Genomic DNA, 13,678 nt, shown 5'->3' on the forward strand with positions numbered 1-13,678 from the left:
ATTGAAATTGACGATATTCTGTTCACAGTACAATGTTATACAATACGTCATTTGATAGATGAAAACCTTGACTTTCTATTAGTTATGGGTAATATATTATGAAATGTAAGAGAGAACTATCAATGAATTGTGAAAAAGAGGATGTGGCAGGAGGGGGCTGATTTTCTATTTGATAGCTCTGTAACCGAACAAAATTGAAGGCTATAAAAATTATGGTTTGTTTGAGCAATAATGATTTTATAGAGAGTATTATACATTTAATTTCGCACTTTTTTGGAGGGTGATGGATAAAATAGGGATGATGACATGCTAAGAAAAAATTTGTCACATGGGTCACACTAGTGGAAATTCAAGATTTTTTAAAATATTGCCTTGTAGGATTAAGAACTTAACTTGTATACTATTAAAATATGAATTATTAGCTAAGAATTTATGCTATTCTAATTGGTATAAGATAAACAAAAAGTAGTTCATAAAATTTTAAATGTAAGACACTAAAACCTTGTTTCATGCACAGTAAAGGGTACCCGGATCGATATGGTTAAAAATATTATCTCCGTATGTACGAGAAATAGGTTGGCTTATAAGATATAAAAATTGGCTTGATCTAAGAGGGCAGAATGTTGTTACAAATGAAGTTCAATAAAACTGGATTAATGTTATGAGTGGGATACTTTAGGGCTCAGTGTTAGGAACTCTGCTCTTTTCAATACGGTTTTACCTTTTTCACTCAGATCTATCTCAATGTGTGTCTGCCCTCTAAGCATTGGTAAACATTTTTTTATGATCAGCACACTATTCTATATACCCCATCAATTTCGCACCATTTCTGAACATGTACATATCATGTGACTACTCTCCACCAATAGTCTTGCACAACTAGCTTACTCTGCTATTCCTGCTCAATCCTTACTTTCTCGATTGGCACAGTATTGTTTGAATATGTAATTTTTCGTATGAGAGTACTGTTTATGAAAGTGCTTCTTTGCCATTTCAATTTTTTTTTCAACAGTTCTATTTTACTGTGTTTGCATTTGTTTCTTGTTACCAAAGATTGTAGTATGAATTTGTGATCAATGTATCAACTATGGAATTTCCTGTTACTGCTGAAAATCGCTACTGGTACAACTTCCCAGGAATCAGGTTCGACTTTATCTCTAGAGGAAGTACAAGCCTTAATTTGCAGGGAGTTCGATTCATATGTTTGGCTGGCAATTTCTTCTTTTCAACATATAAGAACAATATAATCAATGAGTAGACACTTTGAACTCTCTTTTTCCGGCACCTTCCACCAATTGCAGTGCCACTGTGTCACTTTGGTGGTGAATTGTTCTTCTCCTTTCTTCCTATTGCTTCCATTTCTCCCAGGGGATCTGTGCTAAGTTTTTCAACATGTACACTTCACTCCGGATTGATATACTCATGGTAGGCCCGGTTCAGATTCCCTTTATGTGGCTTTGCCCTTATTTACACACGCAAGAATTACGTATTTCATGTCATAAGTGCTCAGACTTTGGTAAGTTAGTTATTTATGTGTCCTAAGCTATGTTAGATAAATTGTTAGTTAGATATTGATTATTATTTTGTTTAGTTTTTTGGTAAATTTAATTGTTTTGCATGTTTGTAAATATTACATACTTTGTAGACTCAGCAAATTTCATGGTTTTCTGAGTTCATTATTAATAAGTACTTTCCCCAGGTTTGCTTAGATGGTGTGTCAGTTACATATCATTACTACTCGTAACAAATAATTTGTTGTTCTATTTGAGTAAATTTTTTTTCATCATTGTTAACTATGTTCCTTCTCATCCCTATTTTGTCAGTGTAGGACTTAATTGTCCTTTGTCATCTAGGTAAATTTGGAGGAATTGTAAGTTAAATATTGATTACTAATGTGTTTTCTAAGTAATTTTCTATTAATGTGTTTTCTAAGTAATTTTCATTGGTTTGCACATTCATTATTATAACATATTTTGTGGACTAGGTACACTTAGGTAGTTTGTCTGTTTCTTATTTATAAGTACTTTGTTAATTCAGTATGTTTAGATAGTTTGTACCTTACATATCAATACTATCAGTAACTTATATAATTCATTGTTCTACTTGAATATTTATTTTTCATCATTTTTAACTATGTGCCTTATCATAATTTTCCTCAGTGCAGGACTTAATTGTGTGTTCTTTGTCATCTAGGTTGGTTTATTTTGATGATTGGTATCTTAGATATTGATTATTAATGTGCTTTCTAGGTAATTTTGGTCAGTTAGCAAGTTAATTATTATTATTACATACTTTGTGGACCAGATAAATTTAGTTGGTTTGTCTATTTGATCTTTATCAGCCCTTTGTTTACTGGGTATATTTTGATAGTTTGTACATTCCATGTCATTACTACAAGTAATATCTAATTCATTGTTCTATCTGAATATATTTTTTCATGTTAACTGTGTGCCTTATCATCCTAATTTTCATCAGTGTGGGACTTAAAATCTTTGCTTTGTTACATTGCTGACATGTTAAATCCTTTACCATTCATAGGACTTAGCTTGGCTTTGGCTAATTTTCCTACATTTGTGATCCTACAAACCTCATTTTCTCCTCGTAATCAACAATTCCGAATTCTTCTCCATAGTGGTCACTTCACTGATAGGTATTTATTGCTCAAAGTCAAGTTTTACAGTTTAGGGCTACCTTTCATACTAACCTCAGCTCTTTACATGTTTTGTCTGAGAGTACAAGTTCTTGCCCAACATATTCACTCGATGAGTCTTTGCACTCTTCCTTCTATGAAGCATTGGCTCCTGCTTGCTTTCTCCCATTCACAGTCCAGAGACCACACTCCTCTGCTCCTACAGGATGCAGATTGGGTGGAATTGTTGTTGACAGTGGAGAAGTCCTTTCTTTCCAACTTCAATCAGGCCCGGCCTTCTTCTCTTTGTCTTTGGAGCAAGCAGTTCACATGTCCCTCACCTTTTGTTCTCTTTGGGAATGTGGGCTTCCTTGGAAGTTCTCATTCCCATGGGTCAGGCTCTTATGAGTTCCCTTTGGTGGACACTCCTTGATCAGTCAAACTTCTCTTCAGATCCCTGGCTTAGTGATTTTACAGAGTCTAGTACATGGTGGAGGTGCTGCTTACTCCACCTCATCCGGATTGACATCTGTTCACATACTCATCCTTAGAGGGTTAGGATTTGTACCTCAACTATCTGTGGATTTTCAGTCTATGATCAATCAAGGAGTCTCCATACCACCTTTCTTGAGCCTTTGGTAGTTCATCAAGCTTTGTGGGGGTGGTGGTTATGGTACATTTTGACATCTCCACAGTGGACACTTATATTACTGAACCAGGGAGTACCAATTCCAGGTCTCTGTGCTTTCAAATCCTAGATCTCCTTTCTGGGCCCACAGTCATCATGTTGTGGTCTTTGCTTGCCTTTTTCCTGGTTCCCAAAATTTGGTGGTGGATTGTTTATTTTCTCCCTACAAGAATCCCCTTTCAGAGTGGTCCCTCATTCTGTGGATGTCACCATTCTCTGCCTTAATGCATGGCTTTTATCAGGTCCCTTTGTCTCAGTCCAAGAACTGACTTCACATGTTGCATCTTTCCTTTCCCAATCCATTAGAAGTTCTTCCATGTCCATTTACCATGGAAAGTATTTTACGTTTTGACTTTGGTCTTTTCATCATGATTTCTGTCCTTTCCATTCTTTATCTTTCCATATTCTTTGCCTGGTTCTTTGACAAAGGTTTGTCCACTTCATCTGTGTCTAGCTATTAGGCAGCCTTGTTGACCTCCTTCCATTTCTACAGGTTTCACCTGGTTTTGTCTTCCCGTGTCCTTTCCCTACTTTTCTGTTTCTTTGAATTGTCTGTTGTTATCTCATTGTGGTCCTTTATGCCTTTTCTCATCCTCCATTTAAACCTTTGTCTTCATGTTCCATCTCCCTCATGACCTATTTCCTTCTCCATCTTGCTTGCAGTCATTGTTATTTATATATTTATGCCACTAATGTTACCTGCATCCTTTACTATGTCATCCTCTATCTCAAACAGTCCTTCCTTCCTAAGACCTATGCTGCCAGTTTAGGTGGTTTGGCTTTCCCATCCATTCCTTACTTTCAATTTCTCACCTGTACTTCCATTTCAATCCTGATTGTCTTCTTTGTCTAGTTCATGACATAAGATGATATGTGACATGTACTGCCTCCTTTCAGGGTTCACATTCCCGACCTTTTATTCCCTGGAACCCTTTTGTGTCCACTTATCTGTCCCCTGTCACGCTTACTGGTTGGATTCATTAGGCTAGTGTTTTTGGACTTATCCATGGAAGTTCACCATCTCCACAACATTTCTCCGAATCAGATTCGTCACATCACTATGTCCTTGGCTGCACAACTTCGGTTTCCTTTGGGAAAGATTGTTCAAGCCAGAATGTGAACTACTCCCAGTACCTTCATTGCTCATCATGTCTGCATCTTCTTCCCATGGCGATTCTACACGCGTCAGTTCACCTTTGACTGAGGTAAGTCTTATCACTTCATTTCATTTATGTTTTGTTTTTTCAGAAACCCTAGTTTTAACCACTGATAACCACACTGTGGAGGATATTTCCTGGTCAGGTATGCTTTGCCTCAAAACTGCACTAGTTTAAAGTTGCTATATAATGCTCAATGTAGAGATGGGGTGTTTCTATAAGACCACTAGTCACATATGTACTAGATATCAATCTGTGGTGGACCATTATTCACAAACTTCATGGGTAAAGCAGAAGGGGATTTCTGCCAACCCTTTGATTGAATAAATTAGGGTTGGTCTGCTTTTCAAAATATGGAATCATGAACACTCATTGCACTTTCTCTGGTGTGATGTTCCTCTGGACTCCCCACCACAATTACTTCTCCCCTTTTTTCTTTTAATGGAGCATGGATGCTTTTACCAGTTCTCAGTTGCTGGACCATGGAGTCTTCCTCTTGAGCCATTTTGGAAATTTGTTTTACAATGCATACTCAAGATTATCCACTCAGTGAGAAGAGGGTGAAACTGGTTTCTTCTTCCATTTCCCCTGGATGCTTTTTTCCAAGTGGAAAGCAATTAATAGAATAATAAATTAATTGGTTGGAGCAGGTCCAGCCTACGTGGTTTCCTCTTTGTAATTTCCAGGTTCAGAATGACGTTGCCCTGTTCCTACAGTTTGAGTGCTGTAGATGCCTCACTTGTTAATCCTGGTTGCAGAAGGTTCTTTCCCTGCTTCTACACTTGAGTTTCGGAGACTTCATCTGCTTTGTAATACCAGCAACAGGACATCCGTGTTCTGTTCCTGCATTTGGGCAATTGTTCCATGCCCTCCTTGTAATTCTAGATACAGGATGTTCTTGTCCTGCATTTACAGTTGAGTGAGTTATGATTTTGCTTGTAATACCGGTTGCAGCTTTACCATGTTCTTACAGTTAAGTCAAGGCAATGCCATGACCCCATAATGGCGGGTTCAATTTGTGGTACTTCTTATTCCTATTGTGGTTTTGGGAGTTTGTCCGGTTACGACTGAATGCTCACTTTTGCTGCATAATAACACTATGTTTATTTGTGGTTGAGGTTGTTGGGTGTATATATAACACGGTCCACATACCCTAGCTACAATGTTGTTATTACAATGTTTTTTCATCGTCAGCCTCCTAATGCTCATCCTCAGCCTAATTGAACTTCATCTGTCTAGTTGAGAATCTACATAGCTCATTCCATTTCTATGTTACTATAACTTGCACCTATCAAACCAGATTCCATTTGTGCAACTAATTTCTTTTTCTGCCCCATTTGGATTCATTTCCTACTTCCTGGGAAAAGAGCATATCTGTTCCAGAAGTAGTGCAGTATCTCCAAGGGGTGGTAATTTTCCACCTAGCTTGATATTTATGTGCCTACACTGGCCTCTCCAACTTTGCAATGTGTGGATTATAGTATTGTGTGACAGGAGGTAAGGGAGTTGACATTTTTCTTTTACTGAAAATTTATTTTTGATAGGTACTTACCTTCTTTCATACATATTCCACCCATCCTCCTCACTGCTGGTGTTCTCATTTTGAAGCCTGTCAATTTTTGAAAGTGAGGTTTGAGCAGGAATAGCAGAGGGAGCTAGGTGTGCCAGTATAGGTTGTGCAATACTTTTGGTGGAGAGTAGTCACATAATATGTACATGTTCTGAAATGGTGTAAAATTGATGGAGTATATAGACTAATGCACTAAGTGTGAAAATTATTTAGCAATGCTTAGAGGGCATAGCTGACATAGCTTTGTGCGATAGGAGGTAAGTACTTGTTGGAAAAAAGCGTAAGAAAAATCTCAACCTTTGATTTACACCAATGACTTAGATCAGGGTTCACCAAACTACGACCCACCACTGCACTGTGCCACAAATGAGCTAAAATATAATTATTTATATGGAAATATCATAGATTGTAGATAAACTTAATATGTAGAAAAAATTAAAATAAGTGTAAGTAAAAATGTCCAAATTTGTCCAATCTGATTTTTGCATCTGACAGTAATATAAGTTTTAGGAAAATCAGTGAAATGAAAAATTTGGCAACTTTTTGCAACTTTGGATATCAGAGTGCTTTTTGTGTAAACACCTGCAATGAGAGTTCATTCCTGCAGTCACCTCTGCGTGCATTGTTGTAAGACGATACAATGCTTCACCCATCATTATGGCTACTAAGAAAAGAAAAGTAGATGCTGAGTGTCACCTTTTCAATGATGAATGGGGAGAAAAGTACTTCTTTGTGGAAACAAACAACCAGAAAGCTAGTTGCATGATATGCAGTGAAAGTGTTGCCGTTTTGAAAGAGTACAATCTTCGGCATCACTATGAAACAAAACATCTGTCAACATATTCAAAGTTTTCTGGAAAGTTGCGTTCTGAGAAATTTGAGTTCATGAAACGTACTTTGGAATCTCTTCACGAGAATGTTTGCTGAAAATGAATCTGTCACTCGTACAAGTTACAAAATAGTGCATAAGATGGCAGAGCGAGGAAAACCATTTACTGATGGCAACTTCATCAAAGAGTGCATGATGGAAGCAGCAAATGACCTGTGTCCTGAGAAAGCCGATTTGTTTGGAAGTATCAACCTTTCAGCAAGTTCAGTTGTGTGGAGAACAGAAGAACTTGGAGAGAACATAGTGTTACAGATACACGAGAAAGCTAGGAACTTCTTGTGGTATTCTCTGGTGCTGGATGAGTCTACTGATGTCTTGAGTACGTCACAACTTCTCGTGTATGCCAACTCTTCTGTGATCTGAAAGTCCAAATTAACACCACGAATGAATGTAACACATCGAAGCTGATTCCACTGAAGGTTATAGCCTTGCAAAGTTTTCTGCACTTCCATGAAAATGTCTTCTCCAGTTGTTGTTCCGTGCATGCTGCAAACGGGTTGATGGAGGAAAAAACATGGCTGGAGTGAGGAAGGGTCTGGTGGGGCACATATCCGAATCTCACAAACTAAGCAGCAAAAAAGGTTAGTGAGATTTGTGAAACTGGCGTTTAGCTTTTGAGATATCATCAATATTTGCTTTGGAATTGCTGCATCCAACCAAGAGAATTGCTTTCAAATGTTCATCAGTCAACCTCGTTCGATGTGCTGACTTCACATACTTCATTTTTGAAAATGTTTGCTCACAGACATAAGTTGTCCCAAACACTGATGCCATACCAGAGGCAAATTTCTTCAACTTTGAACACTCATCATCAGGTAAGCAGCGATAAAATTCAACAAGTTTTCCGTCTCTGTGCTTCTCTTTCAACAAGTCATTTGCTTGCGACTCAATGAGCCCCAGCTGTAGTTCGACTGGCACGTCATCAAGGTTACAATCAAACGGATTCTGGAACAGAAGAATGTCACTCTCAATTTTGTCGAGATCTGAAAATATCTCCAAAAAATGCTTATTTAAGTTACTAATAATCTTCTTTGGAAACTCGAGGTTGACATCTTCTGCGATTCCAGTGCAAAACTCTTTGTAACACTGAAAATGAGAGAAGTTTTCTTCTTCCAGTTGTGCTTCAAACAATGATAGCTTTCTCCGAAATTCTTTGATGATTCTGTAGAGATCACAGATCAGGTTATCCTTTCCCTGAAGTTTCAATTTCAATTCATTCATGTGGGATGTGATGTCAACCAAAAATGACAACTTTGACAGCCAGGTAGGATCTGACAGAATTCGATCAGCTCTATAATTTTCGGTGAGAAATATACCTATTTCTCTTTGGGGCTTATAAAAACGGAACAGGACTTTACCGCAGCTGAGCCACCTCACTGCTGTGTGATAAGGCAAGTTACAGAATTCAGAATCAATTTCTTCAATAAAAGCCTGGAACTGGTGGTGATTAAGTTGATGACCCCGAATGAAGTTCACTGCAGAAACTACTGGTTTCAGTACGCAAGAAATATCTAAGTCTTTCCCACAAAGTGCTTGCTGATGTATAATGCAGTGTATAAACAGAGTGCCCGGGAGTTGAAGATCTTCCAACTTAGTTCGTATCATTTGTCAATGTAAGATCCATAAAAGTGAAGTTCTGTAAAGTAGTATCATATGTTGAGCATCTATAAAATTACAGCGAAAGTTTGAATAATACCTAAATGCACATAGGAATGAATGTAATTTACATCATAAGATAGTCGTACTATGATCTTAAAAATATGAAAATTAATTTGTATGTATATATAAACCATTTATAATTTCAATGCATCAAAATTAACAATTTTCGCGAATTAGTTTAAGTGTGTTCCGTTGATAATTAAAAGAAAATAAAAATTACAGAATATCATCAACCACAAACTTGTACCTTAAAAAGAAGCATTATTTACATTATATTTTACAAACGTAAAGTAAATGATTGTGTTTAAGACCAAAAATCAGGTTATGACGTTAAACATGGCGTGCAATTTAAAGTTCTGTCTTCTTTTAGTTTATATGTATTTATTGATATTAGTGACAAATTTCTTACAATCTTATAAAAATATTAAGATTTAGATTTAAGATTTTTTATGTTTCAGTCATAAGTAATGAGGTACGTATAATAAATAAACAAAACGTGTTTGATTATGTCAAAGCTTAGACCCTTACAATTTAATCAGTTTTTAGCGTGCAATAACGCAACCACTTCAAATTCATACCTTATCAATTGATACAAGATGACTTTTGTCTTAATCCTGTCAACAGAGGGCGGTTGCGTGCGAAAGATATTGTCAAACCATTGCAAATGAATAGTTAGCACATTTTATTTGTTTTGTATGCCTAACAAGTGTTCTACAAATTCCTTTTGTTAAGCTGACTATTTCTAAATACCTTTGGACGCCTAATTTCACATGAATGCAAAGAGTATTCAGAAATAAACGATTTTCCCCATGTTCAATATATTAATAAATTGCAGCCGATAAATCTAGTGACATTGTGTGTTATCCACCATGAGCGATGTGCATGCAACACAGTTATAGCACTTCAACTCTTCGAGAAACATGGTTTTGAAAAAAGTGCTGTAATCAAGTTCAAACCAAGAAGGAATAGCCAATTATCTGCTATTCACTACCACTGTAAAAGCACCCCACTCTCAATATGGAAGACGTCTTCCTGCTACATTATAATTTCAGGCTTCATAAAGGTTTTCTTGTACCAACTGCACTTGAAAGGCTCGAGTGAGCAGTCCTTTCTTAACACGTGTGCACCTAGCACAACTAAGATATTTCAAACAGATGTAAACAACTGGATTCGTAACATCACACCTGAATTTTACTGAACGGATATGACGAAGCTCAAGGAATAACATATAAAGTACTTTGTATGTTGAGAAATTATGTCTGGTTGCCCATATCTTCAGTATTATCGGATGATTTTAATTTCACATGACTGGCCTATGGGAAATAAAACTCAGTTAACTTCCGAACAACTCTCGTAGGTAAATAGTAGTAATTTCTTTCAGATTATCACTGAGAGGATTTATATCCCACAACGGGAAGGGGCGTGTTAAGGTTAACTGAGGCTCTAGGCCCAGAATTTTAGATGCACCCCTTCCTTCTCGAATGACTCACCAGAAAAACATAAGAACAACAATAAATCAAAATGCAATGAAATGGGTGGAAATTTATTTTTATTATAAAAACAAAAATCAAAATCTTAGTGACCCTCAAAATTGCTGAGCTCTAGAACAAAGCTTTGAAAGTCTATTGGTTAATACGCTCCTGAAAACTGGTGTAACGTCAAAACTGAACCAAAGCACGAAATATTGCACATAGCTAGAATGGGCTATATATGCCATAACGGGTATCGAAACCCGATTTTAACGTTATAAGCTTTCAAACATTCCGCTGAGCTTGGAGGGGGAGGGGCAAATTACTTGGTAACATATAATATATACGTACTAAACACATATTACAGCATGATTAAAATTAAATATACTTTTCAGTATTAGGCCTGTTATATTTTTAACACTACTTTCTTTATTCAGTTCTTTAATGTATTATGTCAAGTATAATTAATTATAATCATGCTTCGCCAGTTTAGAAAAGGCGTTCACTCCACAAAAACTGTTGTTGTAACAACTGGCTTATATAAATAGTGTTCCAACCACGATTGTGTTTATTGTGTCTTAGCCGGCCTGATGAGCTCTGTATTGAGCGAAACGCGTCGTCGGCAATGGAAATGGCGAAACCAGAGTGGTTTAAACTCTTATTTTCTTGAAAAGCTCTTAGGTAAAGAACAAACAATGTAGTGTTAAGGAATGTAATATGCCTAATACTAACCTCTTATGACAAGTATAATTAATTTTAAACACTATTATATATAGAAATACTTATGCACCACAAAGTTCAACGCAAGAATATACTGATGAACAAAACGTGCTTAAATTCATGGTTCACTTCCCAGTGGTGGACATAGTGCAGATAGCGTATTGTGTAGCTTTGCACTAAGAAATCAATAATAATAACAACAACAAAATATTACCTGACAAAACGCTAATACATATACTTATGCCTGTCGATAAAGTTTACTAATTCATGTCTAGCAATAAGCCATTATTTGGGGGCAGAATTCCATCAGAAGATTAAAATAAATCTTAATACTGACGATGATCATCGTGAGAAAATATTCATATCAAAGATGGTAGGAAAGTCCCGTCCCACAGGATGATACAAGCGTTGTTATGACGTAACAATAACATTGGCGAATATCGCTGTTAAGAGGATAAGGTAATATAGGAGGGGGCCTTCTTTTCTTCAGCTGTTAAGTTGCTAGTATTCTCAGGCTATAAAGTCCGCTAGGCCTACAACTGTTTGGGTACCGCTCAGCATTATTAGTTGCTCTAGAAGATCACCTAGTGGTTCTATGAATGTTACAGGAATATTGCATTTTAAAATCCCGTTTGGATTGAAACTGTTCCTTTTCTGTAGCAGGAACCCAAAACTTTTAATCTATTTCCTTTCAAGTACCCCCCCCCCCCCACGTGGCACAGCGGTATGTCTGCGGACTTATACCACTAGAAACCGGGTTTCGATACCCGTGGTGGGCAGAGCAGAGATAGCCCTTTGTTTAGCTTTGTGCTTAATAACAAACAACAACAGCATTGCAAATTATGACTCTAAAATGCAGGTAAAATCATACACAAAATAAATTTATTACCCTCCCCCAGTGGCACAGCGATATTTCTGCAGACTTACAACGGTAGATTGCCCATTGTGTAACTTTGTGTTTAGCTTCAAAACAAACATAAACAAACCTTTCACGTGACCAAAAGCATTACTTATAACTACCATAGCTAAGCCCATATCCACTTTTCGTAACATTTATCGTTAATTATTTAATTCATATAACGGGTATCACATATATTAAAATACACACACAGAAACTCTATACTTTGTGAAAGCTCCAAACCGAATTAGAGAAACAACTAAGATAAAATACTACCGCATTTTAGGACATTTATTTATATCATTTAAACATAAACTTCCAATAATTACTAAACAGCCAAAAGGAAGTCCTTGTAACTAGCAACACTAGCGAACGTCATCCATATCTTTTCGCTGTCAAGCGGAGTGTCAACTGTATCCGATATTTGTTCATGGTGTAAAATAAGCGTAGATGATATGTTACCTTTTCGCATAATTAACGTCCTTTGGTAACAAATTATAAACAAAAACTGAGTAATGAACACGCTATCTTGAAAACAAAAACGTCATTTTGTCTTTTGAGTTTGTCCCTGTTTGTTGGTTATAGCCCAAAGCTATGTAATGGCTAATTAGTTTATCGAAGCATTTATCTAGACCGACATAACTCAGTTATTTTTCTAATCAGAGATTTCTCGTGCTATTATATTAAGTCATGTCATAGAAACATTAATCTAGACGGACATAATTCAGTAGGCCCGGCATGGCCAGGTGGTTAGGGCGCTCGACTCGCAAACTGCGGGTCGCGGGTTCGAATCCCCCGTCAAACCAAACATGCTCACCCTTTATCCGTGGAGGCGCTATAATTAATGTGACGGTCAATTCCACTATTCGTTGGTAAAATAGTAGCCCAAGAGTTTGCTAAATTAGGGACTGCTAGCTCATATAACCCTCGAGTATCTTTGCGCGAAATTCAAAACAACCAACTATAACTCAGCTATTTTTATATACAGAAACTACTTTTACTGTTATATGTTATTGTTACGTCATAATAACTATGGTATCATCCCGTGAGACGGGACTTTCCTACCATCTTCGAGGTGAATAGTTTCTCACGATTATCATTGTCAGTCTCTTATGGTAGTGTTTGATTTAGGATATCGAAGGATTAACTTAGACAGATATAAATTAGCTATTTTTCTAATTAGAGGTCTGCTGTGCTATAATTTTAGTAAGATCATTGAATCATTAACCTAGATCAGGGGTCACCAAACCTTTTTTTCACAGCGGGCCAGATAACTGAGAGAATGACGAGCGCGGGCCGCATAACCATTTTGTTCAATACAATACAGTGAATACACAAAAGATAAAGACAACAAACATGTTTATTTTCCAAAAAGTTATCAAAGAAGGCGACGTCAGCAATAAGATAGATATATCACACCCAGTTCGCACTATATAAATATAATAATTACTGTTTGTTGTATGTCCATGTAACTACTTCGTAGGGTGTGGATGGAGGTTCAGTGGGGCGATACATACAAATTTTCAGTTTTGCATTTTGTGGTTTTTATGGGCGTTTTTGCATTTTTTACCACTACTTCGCCCCGTGTTGATGGATCTTCACCAAATTTGGCATGAAGGCTTGTTAGGTCCATGCGGAGGAGCATGCAAAGTTGTGGTTTCACATTTTGTATTTTGCAGTATTTATGGGCGTTTTTGCATTTTTTACCACTACTTCGCCCCATGTTGATGGATCTTCACCAAATTTGGCATGAAGGCTTGTTAGGTCCATGCGGAGGAGCATGCAAAGTTGTGGTTTCACATTTTGTATTTTGCAGTATTTATGGGCGTTTTTGCATTTTTTACCACTACTTCGCCCCATGTTGATGGATCTTCACCAAATTTGGCATGAAGGCTTGTTAGGTCCATGCGGAGGAGCATGCAAAGTTGTGGTTTCACATTTTGTATTTTGCAGTATTTATGGGCGTTTTTGCGTTTTTTTACAATTACATATAAGTGAA

The 13,678-nt window shown here is 36.9% G+C and overlaps 1 protein-coding gene across 2 annotated transcripts in view; it reads left to right on the forward strand.

The window, feature by feature from the left end:
• Positions 1 to 13,678, forward strand: part of LOC106470804 (guanine nucleotide-binding protein G(i) subunit alpha) — a 71,407-nt gene that overhangs the window by 7,493 nt on the left and 50,236 nt on the right. Inside the window, exon 1 of one of the 2 annotated variants that reach the window (XM_022399446.1) lies at positions 4,273 to 4,522. The exons of the other annotated variant lie outside the window; for it this stretch is intronic. The gene's annotated coding sequence lies outside the window, so the exon portion shown is untranslated. Of the gene's footprint in view, positions 1 to 4,272; positions 4,523 to 13,678 lie in introns of those variants that run through there. 2 annotated transcript variants of the gene reach the window in all.

Source organism: Limulus polyphemus, unplaced genomic scaffold (assembly GCF_000517525.1).
Source record: "Limulus polyphemus unplaced genomic scaffold, Limulus_polyphemus-2.1.2 Scaffold4226, whole genome shotgun sequence".
Lineage (NCBI taxonomy): Eukaryota > Metazoa > Arthropoda > Merostomata > Xiphosura > Limulidae > Limulus > Limulus polyphemus.